Source organism: Grammomys surdaster, unplaced genomic scaffold (assembly GCF_004785775.1).
Source record: "Grammomys surdaster isolate TR1022 unplaced genomic scaffold, NIH_TR_1.0 174, whole genome shotgun sequence".
Taxonomy (NCBI): domain Eukaryota; kingdom Metazoa; phylum Chordata; class Mammalia; order Rodentia; family Muridae; genus Grammomys; species Grammomys surdaster.
Window position 1 is genome coordinate 19199488 of NW_021604622.1, and position 12076 is coordinate 19211563.

Consider the following 12076-nt stretch of genomic DNA (forward strand, 5'->3'; position numbering starts at 1 on the left):
TTAATACTATTGAATTTTGTGCCCTAGGAGTTGTATTTAACACTGCCAATCCGGTTTTGATTAGTGATGATATCTAGAATATGTGGTGTGTCTGTGTGTGGGTGGAGGAAGGACTGAGAGAGGAGACGTGAGACAGATGTGGTCTCCATGCTCAGTTTTCTTTGGTGTGAGGAAAAGTCTGTTTATTTACCTTCTCATACACTGTGAAAGTGTCATCTTTGCCAGGCTGGCCCGCTGTTTGCCACATGCTCTCAGACAGCCCTGCACAGAGGAAGTCGGTTATGTCTCCATCCCCTGACTGTAGAGCTTGCTCAAAGGAAGTCTTCAGATTACAGTGTTCTCTGTATGTCCCTTAGAAAAGGTGGCACTTCTACAAGTTTGTGTAAAAGTGGCCGCGTCATTTGCATCTTGCACACACCACCGCCGTGTGTTCATTCTTTCGTCCTGTCAAAAATCTCTTGTCCGTGTCAGCAGTGGTTTGGCAGGCATGCATGCTGCCCACTGTCCTGTGTGCTTTCATTTTCCACTCAGACCTGTCGTGCAGTTACACGCTAGGCTGTCCGATGACTTATGTTGTTCTTTTGACTCACGGATGCTGCCAGGTGCCTAGTGATTATGCAGTAAGCATTTAAAAGGGGAACGCCATGCACATTGCAAACGGCCTCTGCTAGCTGGTGAGAGGCCATGAGGCTTGAGTTTTGAAAAAAACAATTATTGTGATACGCCTCTTGCAGGTATTTTGGAACCCATGTTCTCTGTCAGAAGAAAATAGATGCAAGTTCTTATTACACGTTTTCAATAGATAAGAAAGTGGGTCAGTTAGGAGAAGCAAACCTATCCCAAGGCTTTTTAAAAGGAGAGCCTTCTAAAACTTTTCTTTTTTTACACCCTACTCTTTCCTCTTTTCATGATAATAATGTTAAACCTGATAGCTAGATTGCCCAGGAAGTCTTTGAATATGGTCTTGGTCCTCTTTTCTGATCTGAAGTTCTTTTCCATCTCTTTTGAGTAAAAAGTACACAGTTTTTGTACATCAAACTTTCAGTTAAAATTAGTCAGTTATGTTCCGGTGTGCTTTCCTTTGGAGATGTGCAAAGCGTATTATTGCTCATAAAGGATGCTTTGTCCTTGCTGTAGCTGTTTGCAGGAGGTACAGTCCTGTGAAGTACTCTGATGATTCAAACCACTCACTGTCGAAAAAGCCACTCCTTCCCCTCTGTTCCAGCTCTGTGCCTTGCCTGTTTATATCTGAACCCATCTAAGGGTTTATTCGAATTTTGCTCAGGGTGTTGTCTTAATTTGCTGTTTCTGACTTAACATAAAACAGCTAATTTACCTAGTTACAGTATGTAGGCATAACTGATAAAAGACATCTCGATAGCTCAAGTAAAGGTGTCTGCAGGGCTGCACTGTTTTTTTTGGTGGCTCAAGGGGGATCCATTTCCTGTTCATTCTCCTTGCTGGCACAATTCAGTCTTGTGCAGTTGTAGACGGAGGTCTGGTTTTTATTCCTGACTGGCTCTTGAGAGCAATTCCCAGCTTCTAGAGCAACTCACACTCCGTTCCCTTGGGCTGTCGGTTATAAATCCTTCTGTGGCTTCACATCTTTCCTCCAGGCACGTGTTTGTCCCCCGAAATCCCTTTTCTCTCTAAGAAAGGGTCACAGCTTTTAAGTCTTACAATTAGATCAGAGCCAGGGAGATAGTTCAGTCAGTCAAACACCTACCACACATAAGCATGAGGATGGAAGTTTGAGTATCCAGCATCCAAATAAAAGCCAGCATGCAACCATAACACCAGTGCTGGGGTAAGGGTGTGAGACACAGGGGTCCCAAGGAGTGGTCCGCAGCCAGCTTAGCTAAATCAGTGAGCTCTGGGTTCAGAGAGATTGTTTCTCAAAGACCCAAGTTAAATGTGATTGAGGACAACAGCTGTGTCAGCCTCTGGCCTCCTCACACACATCCACGCACACATGAACACGTGTCTCTGCCTGTGTGCATGTCCATACATGAACACACACATAAACATACACCACACCACATTAATATTTTAAGGTTTTTTTTTTTTTAATAAAAGTAAAACAAATCAGAAGGGCAGCCACCTGGTAAGGTCTGTAGCCGCATCCCCAGTGGTACCTATGGAGTCCCATTGTTATGGGCATATAAAAACCCCCGGTTTCTAGGGATGAGTGTAGGGATGAGGAAATGGTACTCTGCCTTCTGTTAATGAAAAGGGACTCCTGGAGCTAGCCCGCACTCATGTGTTGGATGTCCTGCCGTGGCTTTCTGCTCTGAGATGACAGGTTGGCAGTAGGAAGGACCACCTCCGGAAAAGAAGTCTGCTGCCCTCTGTTCAGAAGGATATCATCAAAAAAAAAAAAACCAAAAAAAAACCAAAAACCACTTGCTTTTTTTTTTATTGTTTGCTTGTTTGTTTAATATTTTGCATCCTCTATAGAAAGAGGTAATGAGTAACCATCTTTTTAAAAAGAGTGATTAATTTAAAAAAAATGGTTTTGGATGAGACAAATGAGAACTGAGCCCCACCCCTCCTCATAAGCCATTCAGCTCCACATGGCTGATTTAACCTTTCAGAGATTCCATGTCTTATAAGTTGTTTTTGTAAATGTCAGCTATCATATCCCTCGCTTTGTCAGAGCTGCTTTGAAATGGGGTAAGTGAGCCCTTCAGAACCTTCAACCGTTACATTTTCTTATCTGACTTATTCAGCTCATACCAACAAATTTTTATTTAGAAAACTCCAGCCTGGGACTTGGCACCGAGTTCGGGGGCTTTGGAAGAGGCTTAGAGCATCTTCCTGACCTCAGTCTGCAGGTTAGCAGAAAGGAAAACCCAAGGCTTACCTACCGCACAGCCTAGAGACTGAACAACCGGAGGTCACCTGTCACTGAGGGTCAGGAGAAGTGAGAGTGACAAGCTTCATTCGCACTGAAGCCCCCAGCCATGACGTAGGTCCCTTAACTCTTGCTGTCAGTAGGCATATCCCTGCCCAGGGCTTGCCCTGGGAAATGAAAAGCTAAGCACTCTTTTCTGGTTGTGTCTGTAGACCCACAGGGCTCTGTCCTGACACCGGTCTGTTTGAATCCTCTGTTCTGTTCCCCCAACATTGCCTATGGAACCCCACTTTCAACTCTAATGCTGGACCCCCTTCCTGGAACTCCGTGCTCCTCCACACTGGAGATTCCACCCCGTCTACCTTCCTGTCCTCCTCTGTTCTGCATGGTAGCTTCTCACCGGGCCCCCGGCTTCTACTCTGGGCCCCCTTGATTTGATCTATGTGTATTGTTCTTCACTGGTGGTCCTTTGGTGAGGGGTGGGGATCTGAGGAGGGCCTCCCTCTCCTCCCTTCCTACCTCCTGAGGAGAAGTGATAAACATACCATGCAAAGACAAAAACTTGTTGAATGTGAGGGCCTCACTAGATTGGGGGAAATTGACCTTGATTGTAGAACCAGATGTTTATTGAGAAATTAGCTAGAATAGGTATCCAAGGTTAGAAAACCCTAAAGCATCTGTTTTCAACTAGATGACTGTCTTCTCTGGGATACTTGGCTGTATCTGAAGACATTTTTAGTTGTTAGAGCTAACTTGAGAGATGCTAATGATATCTAACCAGTAGAGGGCCTTGAATGCTTCTCACCAACCCAGAGGGCCGCCTCTACCACAGGGTATTATTTGGCCCAACTTGTCACAAGTGTCAAAATTGAGAGGTCTTTCCTGCCATCCAGCTGACCTAAAAGTGTACAGTCGATGGTATAGACCCCACACTTCCTCTGTTGATGTGGATACAGGCCACTAGCCGAGAATGCTGGACTAATTCAGTGCTGAAGAGATGGCGGTTTTAGAGCAGCTTGGAGATGAGATAAGGCCTTAGGTAAGAAGCAGCAGAGATAGGCAGAGGACGCATTCTCAGCTTGTCAAGCATGGCGGCAGGGTGGCATGACACCAACAGTCTTGGCAACTCCTCAAGGGGACTAGAAAGGATTTGTGGATTTTGGAGGCCTCTCCTAGTCATCCCTGGAGCCTGGACCGTCTCAGATGGTCTAGCACAGTGTTGACTGGAGCTGATGAGGTTCCCGTTATTTTGGTGGAGAGCTCTGTGTCCATGTGTGGGGACTGCTGGGCTTGGTGGTGTGGCAGCTTTGCTTTCTGCCAGATGGAGGAGCTTCCCGTTCTCTCCATCATGGGCTGTGTCAGTTCTGAGTCAGTTCTGTGGAGGAGACGAGTCTCCCAGCAACGAAGGAATGACTCCCGACCACATCACTAGAGCTGTGGAGAACCTGCAATTATGGGGTTCAGGAGGGCCCCAGAGGAAGCAGTTAGTTCTGTGTTCCACCCAGCTCTTTGGTTAGTTTGTTGGTCTTGCTGAGCAAACAGCAGCAGGGATCAGAATCAAAGGAGCTGGGTTCCAGCGTGAGGCTGTGTGTAAAGATGCATCCCCACGAACTCTATAGCACATTTGCTTTTGAGCTCTTTCAAGAATGGCTCTTCCTGGTTAGGTGGCGTGTCAGCCCCAGTGTGTAGAGGTGTAGACTGTTATTCCTGAGTTACTTTGCTTCTAGGAAGAAAAATGCACTAACCGAGAGGTCCCAGCCAGTTAGCAGCCTGTTGATTTCCATAGATGTTAGTGGAGTTTGCTAGGAATACCCTGTTGTACAGGTTTCTGCTTGGGGCGTGCCATAATCAAAATTTGTACTTCATTTCCAAGAGCTGAGTCCTCTTTCCTAAGTAGACCTCATGATTTGCTTTCATCCACTGTCAAAGCTGGTTTTGTTTCGTTCAGTTTTGTTTGTTTTGTTTTGAATTCTTTACTTGTCACAACGTCAGGAGAGCCCAGGGCTTGGATGCTTAGCCTGGATTTGGCACAAGACGCATACCAGGAACAGCTGAGTGTGGTGCGGTTTGTGAGGAGGGCTCTTGTGTTCCAACATTTTTTTTTTTTTTACCGTTACTTGAAATCAAGACTTGTGTTGCCAAGATGTAATTGTAACCATCTGACTGGTTCTGTGTCTTCTTAAAACTTACCAGACTGGGCCTGTGAGCTGCCAGTCTCCACATCAGCACACGATGGTGGCAAGTAGGACCTGTGTTTTTGTGATGTTACACACATACACTCTGCCATTCTTTTGGTTCAGAGTCCTTTCAACAGGAAGAGACTTTGAAACATAAATTCACGCAGGGGGAAGTGGAGATGTTGAAAATTGTAAATCCAGTTGCTGAGGTCCAGCTCTTGGGATGTTGGCATCTTTTAAAAATACATGAATGTTTAACATTTAATGTTCTCCTGTTTAACAGTGTTTTCATTCGGTGTAATCAGACCGTGGCGAATGGTTTTCTTATGCAGAAGGTACTGAGCAGAGAGCACCCTTGGACGGAATGAAAGCAGTAGTATATTGGGGGAGAGGGGGCTTGCAATGTATATTCCCACGATGTCCGTACTGAGTTAGCCCTGCCTGCCTATCAGGCTCTGTGCTAGGCCCAGGGGTGCAGAATTCCTCTTGTTCATGGTAGCTTTGTGTTGAAAGATTGCATAAGTGGAAGGCACTTAATTGATTGGTGAGGACAGACATGAGCAAACCGTTGACTAGAACTCCAGAAGACAGGAGTGTGCTGAGTCCAGGATGAGCATCAGGACAAGGAGGTAGCAGAGAGCGGTCCTCAGGCAAGTCTTGTGCATCGGAGCATTTGGGGACATTTGGCCAAGGAGGAAAGTGGCCCTCGTGTCAACAAATGAGTGTGTGTTAAGAGTAATGCAAAAGCATGCTTGATGCCTGTCTTAGGTTTCTGTTGCTGTGAAGAGACACCATGACCACGGCAACTCTGATAACTGGGGCAGGCTTACAGTTCTGAGGTTTAGTCCATTATCGTCATGGCGTTAAACATGGCAGCATGCAGGCAGACACAGCACTGGCGAAGGACTGAGAGTTCTACACCTGAATCTACAAGCAGCTGGAGAAGAATCTGAGCCACTAGGCCTGGCTAAGCTTTTGAGACGTCCAAGTCTACTCCCAAGTGACACACTTCCTCCAACAAGGCCACAGCTACTAATAGTGTCACTCCCTGTGCACCTATGGGGGCCTTTTCATTCAACCTACCACAGTGCATTTATCCTGTGCAGAGCATTCAGGGCACTGGAGCAGAGGCTGCACACTGCTGATGAGCAAGGTGGCCAGGAGCAGGCCAAGGTGCAAGTGAATAACGACCTTCATTCAACTCACCAAAAAAGGATGGCAGAGAATACTTAGGCGTTTTGGGAAAATGTAGTGTGGTAACCAGATTTTGGCTAAAGGTAGGAGGCATCAGGTCTGGGAGGAAAGTTGACTCTCCTCCTCGAACCTGCTCGAAAATACTGGCATTTCCCATAGCGAGCCATGGAGAGTCAGAGAAGTGCACGCCATCATGCCACGGTACAGAAGGGGAGATCAGAAGACTGTTTGTGGAGTTGGTTCTCTGTCTCTGCCGTGACTGGACAACTGTCATGAGGCTTTGTGGCAAGTGCCTTTTGTTCCTGAGACATCAGGCTGGCTCTCAAAGTCTGAATTTCTACAAGATCACTGAGCTGCCATTTGTCAGTGTGTGCTCCGGTGTGGGGGGACAGGTGCTCAGGAAAGATTAGCCGGCGCCATGTTGTATTTGAGCCATTTCCAGGCATCCAGGCAAAGAAGGTGCTGTAGCCCACTGAGAATATGGGTCTCAAGCTGCAGTTCACACAAGGTAAAGATTTAGAAACTGAATCTGCCGTATTGATCTGGCATGGCTACAGGAGGAGAGGGGAAAGGATGGGTGGGAAGTACATCTGCAGTAAATGATTTCCACTTAACTGTCTCTCCCTTCAGCAAAAAATACATCACTGAACTGTAGATAACTGGTTTTCCTGGTACATTCAGCCGACTTGATCTCTGTGCAGCCGTGCAGGACCTTAGGATGAAGAGGGTTGTTAGCCATGACGGTAATGAACACCTCTAACTGATGGAGCACTTCCAAATGGTAAACTTGGGTGCTAACAGAGGGGACCATGCTACAGCTGATCAGAGTCTTGGTTTAGAGAGGTTAAGCCATGTATCAGGGAAGGTGCCACCTGGCTGAGGACCAAGGGTTTGGACTTCTCCAGACCATGATATTGAGGTAGTCTTTTCCATTGGGGAAATTCTGACAGTCTACCAACAATATAGCCCTCCATGTCTGTAACTCACTGTGGCTAAAGCCTGTGGCTCATACAAGGTTTTTAAATTGTCCCTGATGTTGCAGGAAGGTGCTGTACACAGCTCCTATAGGTACGGCAGTACCAAGCCGATGTGTGGAATGAACAGAGCAGGTTACTCTGTTTTCCTCCTGTAAATACCCTTACCATATCAATCTTAGATAGAGGGTGCATCAGATATTAACCCGACAAGAGCAAGACTCCTCCTGATCTTCGTCAGAAGGCCAAGAAGTTACATATATGACTAAACAGTAAAAATAAAACTCTGTTTATGAAGATGTACGTCATAGTGTTTTGACTTACACGTGTACTGTGAAATCAAATTATATTTTCTATGGGTTAGATGTAGGTACATTCCATTGTTGCATGCCCTGAGTTGGTAGATTTGGTGTTGTTAAAGAAATACACTGAGTTTGTCTTAGTGTTTTTAGGCCACATGTGCAGTGGCTGTTCCAAATTATTAAAATGGGCAAGGAGATATGTTTTTTTTTTTGGGGGGGGGTTGAGTTATGTGGAACTTTTCTGGCAAGACAGTTAATTTGCTTCCAAAATAGGATGTGTTTTCTATTTCTGAACAGCCATAAAAACCGACTTGAGTTATTTAGCGTTGTGGAATTTGGAATTCAACATGCAGGAGCTGGTACCTGCATGTGTCCCCAGCCTTAAGCTGCAGAGCCATCATGGCCGTTTTTGGAGCAGCAGTCATACCTTTTTATAGAGTGCAGGATGATCAAAGCTTGCACGCAGTGCTGCCTCCCGGCTGTCAGGGTCTCATCCAGTGCCCTGCCTTCCGCCCCACTTGACACCATGTGCCCGGATCTTCTTCCTCCACCTGCCACTCAGCTGCTTGCTGGAGTTCTCTTGTTATTTACTGACCCTAAGCACACAGCCTGTGCTTTAGAGACAAAATCATCTTTTCAAAGGGTGACGTCCTTAATTGGGGAGCCAGGGGTGTCTTTGACCGTATTTACTTTGGCTAGGTTTCAAATACTGTAGCTTATTATTTGAGCAGAGTATTGTGAGCCATTCCCGTGGTGGGTTTTTTTTTTTTTTTTTTTTTTTTTTTTTTTTCAAAATATACGTCTGCTGTGAGGTTCAGAATTGTGCTTTGGCACAGACAGTTCGGTTCACTGGTAAGGACCGTTCTGTGGCCCAAGCCACTGTTCTGGGAATGCAGTCACGCATGGCTGCGTGGTGGGAATGATGTCTGAGAAATGATCTAGGCAACTCTGTAATGGCATGGACGTCAGAGAATGTGCTAACAGAGACCAGCCAGGAAACCCTTCTGGTGTGTACCACCCAGTCCTTGACCCCTGTTGTGTAGTGCATAATTAGTTGGGTTGGGCTTGAGCCCTTAAATCAACTTTTCAGAGGTGGAGGGAGACAGTGGGAATCTCGGGCTGAGTGAGTTCCGTAGGTTGGTGGGCGGTAGAGACCACTGCTGTTCATCCCCAGTGGTATCTATCAGAACCTGATTTCCATCCTTACCATCATTCACCCACCCAGGAATTGTAGCGATATCTTCTTCCTGTCTGCTCTGTTCTGTGTCTGCCAAAAGAGGTCAGAGTGGTGGCTCTGCCTGCCCACGTGGAAGGGTCTTGTTTGGCAGCTAAGGGCTGGTGGTGTGCACATAGCCCTTTTCGCCTGGCGTCTTAATTTACTGTTCCGTTGCTATGAAGCGACACTATGACCAAGGCAACTCACTGAAAGCATGTCATTGAAGCTTGCTTACTGCTTTGGAGAGTTGGTCCCTCATCATCATGGTGGGGATTAGTAATAGGCCGGCAGGCAGGCAGGCAGCAGGCAGGCAGCAGGCAGGCAGGCAGACATGCTGCTGGAGAAGTAGCTAAGAGCTTTACATTCTGATCTGCAAGTAGCAGGCAGAGATGGGGAGAGGGAGGGAGAGGAGAGACAAAGAGAGATTAAGAGAGACAGACTGAGACTGGGCCTAGTATGGGCTTTAGAACCTTAAAGCCAGTAACATACCTCCTCCAGCAAGGACACGCCTACTCCAAAAGGCCACACCTCCTAATCCTTCCAGATAGCTCTCTACTCAGGACTAAGCATGCTAATACATGATTTGAGCCTTTGATGGGGTGTGTCTGTGTGTGGTGGGGTGGTGTATGTGCTTTCAAACCACCACACCTTGGCTCATGACGCCTCGGATAAAGTTGTTTTGGAAAGACGTAGACTTACTGATCATCTAAAATCCCGGAACAAGAAGGTTGGCACGGTGCCACATGCCTATCATCCAAGCGCCTGGGAAAGCTGACCTGGGAGAATGAGGCCACCCCAGGTTACAGGAAAACGTGGGTCTTAAGAAAGAGAGAAGAAAAGTTCGTGTGCCAGGTGAAAAGTTCTGGGATGCTCAGAATCCTTTAAAGCGCTGGTGTAGTATCCATGGAAATAGGAAAGCTCTTGGATTTGTGGTGGAAGAGCTGTAGCCACCCTGCATAATGAAGGGGAGGGACTGTAAGGGACAGTGGCTTTGTCAGTACTGGGCAAGAAACCCAGTCCTTTAACATGCCGAGCAAACCTCTACCTCTGAAGGACATTCCCCCAGCTTCAAATGCTTAGTCGGGTACAGCTCCCACCTGATGCCATTTGCCCATCAGGGAGATGCGATCCAAGCCTTATTAGGGCAGGAAAATCCAATTGCTGGGCTGGGGAAAGCTATAATGTACGTGGATCATGAGAGACTGACACGTGACTTAGGGTGTGCCGCCTGCAAGGCACTCACCGTTTTACTCAGAGTTTATGTTAAGAGGTACAAAGGCAGTTGGCTTTTGTGGCACTGGAAATCAAACTGAGGACTTGATACATGCTATGCAAAGCTCTACCTCCAAGTTACCACCCTAGCCATGAACCAGGAGGAGTTTTGAACACAGGGAAATGCAAATCCCTTTGAAAACGCTCATTTCTGCTGTTCCATTTTCTTAGGAAAGGAGCTTTGCTCGGTGTGATCCCTTAACTAGACTCAGCAATGAAGTTCTCTTGGTGGCAGGCCACTTTAAGCATCCATAGCTGTTTATTATTCCATAGCTGGTATGGCACCATGTCACCATCCCGAAGTGTAGCCATGGAGGTCCTCGGGCAGGGTTGACCTCAGGAGCCTGGGGCGATTTCAGCATAGATTAGCAGGTACCCTGTACTTTGCCCATTGTGGGCATCCTTTGTGGATTTGGAGCTTATGTGAGACCAGAAGTCCTTAGGAATAAGTTAAATCAGCTACTAACCTGTGTTTCAGGACATAAGGGCACATCTGCAGCCTTCAGAAGATTGTTGGAAAGTAAGGTTTTTCAGGCAAGGCATGCAGCTCTCAGCAATGTCTGTGTGAACTTGACATTCTCCATAGTGTGTGATATTAAGGGACCTTGTTTCTTCCTTGCAGCTTGCTAAGCAGGCTGGTAAGTGAGCAGGGCACTCTCCCTGTTTCCTACGAGCCAGATGTTAAGGTCAGAATGGTTTGGGGAGGTGTGTATAGTCACCAGAGCTGTTGTAGGCATTAGCTAGTTAGAACTTACAACCACACTGGCTTGATGGCTTTGTCTCCTGCCCGTATCTTGGTGAGCCTTGATTAAGGGGTTGCATCCATGGCATCTATGCCTTCCTCTCCCCCCACCCCAACCCCCCAGAAAGGTGGTATCTTCATGGAGGAGTCTGATGATTTTTAGAATGGTATCAGTGAGCTTCAGGTCCTGGGCTAGCTTTAAATGGTGGCCCTGGGTGCCAGTGGCCTCATAAGTGGTGAAAAGAATCACAATGCCTTTCATGGAGTTTGGCAAGCACGGCCACGGAGACGTGCCACATATTTGCAAGCTCTGTGGGCTGCTTCCACACAGAACAGCTGTTCCCAGAAGTGCCCAGCTCCCTTTGAGCCCAGGAAGTATGATGGGTTGGGTGGGGGCATGTGGACCTGGACTTCAGGCTGTGTATAACCAGAGCTAGCACACTTGCAAGTCTGATCACGGTAAACTACTTCAGTGAGCAAGTGTGGCCTGAAAAGTCATGGGTGGGTGGCCAAGGTGCACCTGAAAAGACATGGGTGGCAAGGCCACTGTGGCTGCTGCCCCGTTACCACTGCTAGTGAAGGCTGTTGTGTCTCTCGTCCACCGAGCAACCCTGCCAGCCATGCTGTCGGAATCAGCCATATCCCAAAGGATGCTGTGTGATTTAGCAGTTCCCCAGTCATAAAAGGGGAACGTGGCTTTGTGACCGTAGCAGAAATAAGCACTTTGTTTCTAAGCAAGCTTGCAAAAAAAAAAAAAAAAAAAAGAGAATCTAGAGTTGCTGATGGTTTTAGGAGTAGCTCAGTGTTTTAAGAAACCCGGGGATGGGGAATGGGAAGACCGAAGTGCCCGCTGCAGCGGCAAACCAGAGGTCTCTAATTCAGATCCCCAGTGCCCGGGTGAAAGGCTGGATGCTGCGGGGGCACACGTCTCAGTTTTACTCCAGTGGGAACTCACTGCTGGCCAGCCTTACTGAACCAGGGGGCTCACACGTCAGTAACAGATCTGGCCTCAAAGATGAGACCAAGCTCAGAGCAGTGCAGTGGTGAAGAGCACATGTTGCTCTTCAGGAGAACCAATTCCCAGACCCATGTTAGGTGGTTCACAAATGCTATAACCACCATTCATTGGATCTAACGGCCGCTTGTAGCCTCCACAGCAGCCCCACACATGTGACATGTGACGACGCATGTCCGCACATGCACACGAACATAGTTTCTTTCTTCTTTTTTTCTTTTTTCTGTTTTTTTCGAGACAGGGTTTCTTTTATAGCCCGGGCTATCCTGGAACTCACTCTGTAGACCAGGCTGGCCTCGAACTCAGAAATCCGCCTGCCTCTGCCCCCCA

At 47.2% G+C, this 12076-nt stretch overlaps 1 protein-coding gene across 1 annotated transcript in view; it reads left to right on the plus strand.

Moving 5' to 3' along the window:
* The window catches only part of Myo10 (myosin X), a 199174-nt gene that overhangs the window by 83242 nt on the left and 103856 nt on the right, over positions 1–12076 (plus strand). The window lies entirely within an intron of this gene.